We start from the raw sequence: 5,397 nt of genomic DNA, 5'->3' as shown, positions 1-5,397 counted from the left end.
AGAGACACGGAGCCTTAACCCCAACCCCAGACAGAGAGAGACAGAGCCTTAACCCCAACCCCAGACAGAGAGAGACAGAGCCTTAACCCCAACCCCAGACAGAGACACAGAGCCCTAACCCCAACCCCAGACAGAGACACAGAGCCTTAACCCCAACCCCAGACAGAGACACATAGCCATAACCCCAACCCCAGACAGAGAGACAGAGCCCTAACCCCAACCCCAGACAGAGACACAGAGCCTTAACCCCAACCCCAGACAGAGACACAGAGCCTTAACCCCAACCCCAGACAGAGAGACAGAGCCCTAACCCCAACCCCAGACATAGAGACACAGAGCCCTAACCCCAACCCCAGACATAGAGACACAGAGCCCTAACCCCAACCCCAGACAGAGAGAGACAGAGCCCTAACCCCAACCCCAGACAGAGACACAGAGCCCTAACCCCAACCCCAGATAGAGAGACAGAGCCTTAACCCCAACCCCAGACAGAGACAACGAGCCCTAACCCCAACCCCAGACAGAGGGACAGAGCCTTAACCCCAACCCCAGACAGAGAGACAGAGCCCTAAACCCAACCCCAGACAGAGAGAGACAGAGCCTTAACCCCAACCCCAGACAGAGACACAGAGCCCTAACCCCAACCCCAGACAGAGACACAGAGCCCTAACCCCAACCCCAGACAGAGACACATAGCCCTAACCCCAGACAGAGAGACAGAGCCCTAACCCCAACCCCAGACAGAGAGAGACAGAGCCTTAACCCCAACCCCAGACAGAGACACATAGCCCTAACCCCAACCCCAGACAGAGAGAGACAGAGCCTTAACCCCAACCCCAGACAGAGAGAGACAGAGCCTTAACCCCAACCCCAGACAGAGAGAGACAGAGCCTTAACCCCAACCCCAGACAGAGAGAGACAGAGCCTTAACCCCAACCCCAGACAGAGACACAGAGCCTTAACCCCAACCCCAGACAGAGAGAGACAGAGCCTTAACCCCAACCCCAGACAGAGAGAGACAGAGCCCTAACCCCAACCCCAGACAGAGAGAGACAGAGCCTTAACCCCAACCCCAGACAGAGAGAGACAGAGCCTTAACCCCAACCCCAGACAGAGAGAGACAGAGACTTAACCCCAACCCCAGACAGAGAGAGACAGAGCCTTAACCCCAACCCCAGACAGAGAGAGACAGAGCCCTAACCCCAACCCCAGACAGAGACACAGAGCCCTAACCCCAACCCCAGACAGAGACACGGAGCCTTAACCCCAACCCCAGACAGAGAGAGACAGAGCCTTAACCCCAACCCCAGACAGAGACACAGAGCCCTAACCCCAACCCCAGACAGAGACACAGAGCCTTAACCCCAACCCCAGACAGAGACACAGAGCCTTAACCCCAACCCCAGACAGAGAGACAGAGCCCTAACCCCAACCCCAGACATAGAGACACAGAGCCCTAACCCCAACCCCAGACATAGAGACACAGAGCCCTAACCCCAACCCCAGACAGAGAGAGACAGAGCCCTAACCCCAACCCCAGACAGAGAGACAGAGCCTTAACCCCAACCCCAGACAGAGACACAGAGCCCCAACCCCAACCCCAGACAGAGAGACAGAGCCCTAACCCCAACCCCAGACATAGAGACAGAGCCCTAACCCCAACCCCAGACAGAGACACAGAGCCCTAACCCCAACCCCAGACAGAGAGACAGAGCCCTAACCCCAACCCCAGACATAGAGACACAGAGCCCTAACCCCAACCCCAGACAGAGAGAGAGACATAGCCCTAACCCCAACCCCAGACAGAGACACAGAGCCCTAACCCCAACCCCAGACAGAGACACAGAGCCCTAACCCCAGACAGAGAGACAGAGCCCTAACCCCAACCCCAGACAGAGACACAGAGCCCTAACCCCAACCCCAGACAGAGACACAGAGCCCTAACCCCAACCCCAGTCAGAGACACATAGCCCTAACCCCAACCCCAACCCCAGACAGAGAGAGACAGAGCCTTAACCCCAACCCCAGACAGAGAGAGACAGAGCCTTAACCCCAACCCCAGACAGAGAGACAGAGCCCTAACCCCAACCCCAGACAGAGACACAGAGCCCCAACCCCAGACAGAGACACAGAGCCTTAACCCCAACCCCAGACAGAGACACAGAGCCCTAACCCCAACCCCAACCCCAGACAGAGAGACAGAGCCCTAACCCCAACCCCAGACAGAGACACAGAGCCCTAACCCCAACCCCAGACAGAGACACAGAGCCCTAACCCCAACCCCAACCACAGACAGAGACACAGAGCCCTAACCCCAACCCCAACCCCAGACAGAGACACAGAGCCCTAACCCCAACCCCAGACAGAGACACAGAGCCTTAACCCCAACCCCAGACAGAGACACAGAGCCCTAACCCCAACCCCAGACAGAGACACAGAGCCTTAACCCCAACCCCAGACAGAGACACAGAGCCCTAACCCCAACCCCAGACAGAGACACAGAGCCCTAACCCCAACCCCAGACAGAGACACAGAGCCCTAAACCCCAACCCCAGACAGAGAGAGACAGAGCCCTAACCCCAACCCCAGACAGAGAGACAGAGCCCTAACCCCAACCCCAGACAGAGAGACAGAGCCCTAACCCCAACCCCAGACAGAGAGACAGAGCCCTAACCCCAACCCCAGACAGAGAGACAGAGCCCTAACCCCAACCCCAGACAGAGCCCTAACCCCAACCCCAGACAGAGAGACAGAGCCCTAACCCCAACCCCAGACAGAGAGACAGAGCCCTAACCCCAACCCCAGACAGAGCCCTAACCCCAACCCCAGACAGAGCCCTAACCCCAACCCCAGACATAGACACAGAGCCCTAACCCCAACCCCAGACAGAGACACAGAGCCCTAACCCCAACCCCAGACAGAGACACAGAGCCTTAACCCCAACCCCAGACAGAGACACAGAGCCCTAACCCCAACCCCAGACAGAGACACAGAGCCCTAACCCCAACCCCAGACAGAGCCCTAACCCCAACCCCAGACCGAGACACAGAGCCCTAACCCCAACCCCAGACAGAGAGAGACAGAGCCTTAACCCCAACCCCAGACAGAGACACAGAGCCCTAACCCCAACCCCAGACAGAGAGACAGAGACACAGAGCCCTAACCCCAACCCCAGACAGAGACACAGAGCCCTAACCCCAACCCTAAACAGAGAGACAGAGCCCTAACCCCAACCCCAGACAGAGACACATAGCCATAACCCCAGACATAGAGACAGAGAGACAGAGCCCTAACCCCAACCCCAGACAGAGACACAGAGCCCTAACCCCAACCCCAGACAGAGACACAGAGCCCTAACCCCAACCCCAGACAGAGAGACAGAGCCCTAACCCCAACCCCAGACATAGAGACACAGAGCCCTAACCCCAACCCCAGACAGAGAGTCAGAGCCCTAACCCCAACCCCAGACAGAGAGACAGAGCCCTAACCCCAACCCCAGACAGAGAGACAGAGCCCTAACCCCAACCCCAACCCCAGACAGAGAGACAGAGCCCTAACCCCAACCCCAGACAGAGAGACAGAGCCCTAACCCCAACCCCAACCCCAGACAGAGAGACAGAGCCCTAACCCCAACCCCAGACAGAGAGACAGAGCCCTAACCCCAACCCCAGACAGAGAGACAGAGCCCTAACCCCAACCACAACCCCAGACAGAGACACAGAGCCCTAACCCCAACCCCAGACATAGAGACAGAGCCCTAACCCCAACCCCAACCCCAGTCAGAGACACAGATCCCTAACCCCAACCCCAGACAGAGACACAGAGCCCTAACCCCAACCCCAGACAGAGAGACAGAGCCCGAACCCCAACCCCAGACAGAGACACAGAGCCCTAACCCCAACCCCAACCCCAGACAGAGACACAGAGCCCTAACCCCAACCCCAGACAGAGACACAGAGCCCTAATCCCAACCCCAGACAGAGACACAGAGCCCTAACCCCAACCCCAGACAGAGACACAGAGCCCTAACCCCAACCCCAACCCCAGACAGAGAGAGACAGAGCCTTAACCCCAACCCCAGACAGAGACACAGAGCCCTAACCCCAACCCCAGACAGAGCCCTAACCCCAGACAGAGACACAGAGCCCTAACCCCAACCCCAGACAGAGAGAGACAGAGCCTTAACCCCAACCCCAGACAGAGACACAGAGCCCTAACCCCAACCCCAGACAGAGCCCTAACCCCAGACAGAGACACAGAGCCTTAACCCCAACCCCAGACAGAGACACAGAGCCCCAACCCCAACCCCAGACAGAGAGACAGAGCCCTAACCCCAACCCCAGACATAGAGACAGAGCCCTAACCCCAACCCCAGACAGAGACACAGAGCCCTAACCCCAACCCCAGACAGAGAGACAGAGCCCTAACCACAACCCCAGACATAGAGACACAGAGCCCTAACCCCAACCCCAGACAGAGAGAGAGACATAGCCCTAACCCCAACCCCAGACAGAGACACAGAGCCCTAACCCCAACCCCAGACAGAGACACAGAGCCCTAACCCCAGACAGAGAGACAGAGCCCTAACCCCAACCCCAGACAGAGACACAGAGCCCTAACCCCAACCCCAGACAGAGACACAGAGCCCTAACCCCAACCCCAGTCAGAGACACATAGCCCTAACCCCAACCCCAACCCCAGACAGAGAGAGACAGAGCCTTAACCCCAACCCCAGACAGAGAGAGACAGAGCCTTAACCCCAACCCCAGACAGAGAGACAGAGCCCTAACCCCAACCCCAGACAGAGACACAGAGCCCCAACCCCAGACAGAGACACAGAGCCTTAACCCCAACCCCAGACAGAGAGACAGAGCCCTAACCACATCCCCAATCCCAGACAGAGAGACAGAGCCCTAACCCCAACCCCAGACAGAGACACAGAGCCCTAACCCCAACCCCAGACAGAGACACAGAGCCCTAACCCCAACCCCAACCCCAGACAGAGACACAGAGCCCTAACCCCAACCCCAGACAGAGACACAGAGCCTTAACCCCAACCCCAGACAGAGACACAGATCCCTAACCCCAACCCCAGACAGAGACACAGAGCCTTAACCCCAACCCCAGACAGAGAGAGACAGAGCCCTAACCCCAACCCCAGACAGAGACACAGAGCCCTAACCCCAACCCCAGACAGAGACACAGAGCCCTAACCCCAACCCCAGACAGAGACACAGAGCCCTAAACCCCAACCCCAGACAGAGAGAGACAGAGCCCTAACCCCAACCCCAGACAGAGAGACAGAGCCCTAACCCCAACCCCAGACAGAGCCCTAACCCCAACCCCAGACAGAGAGACAGAGCCCTAACCCCAACCCCAGACAGAGAGACAGAGCCC

The sequence above is a fragment of the Oncorhynchus gorbuscha genome, linkage group LG12, assembly GCF_021184085.1.
Source record: "Oncorhynchus gorbuscha isolate QuinsamMale2020 ecotype Even-year linkage group LG12, OgorEven_v1.0, whole genome shotgun sequence".
NCBI classification, from domain to species: domain Eukaryota; kingdom Metazoa; phylum Chordata; class Actinopteri; order Salmoniformes; family Salmonidae; genus Oncorhynchus; species Oncorhynchus gorbuscha.
The sequence above is the reverse complement of the archived record's forward strand: the minus strand, read 5'-3'. Positions refer to the sequence as shown.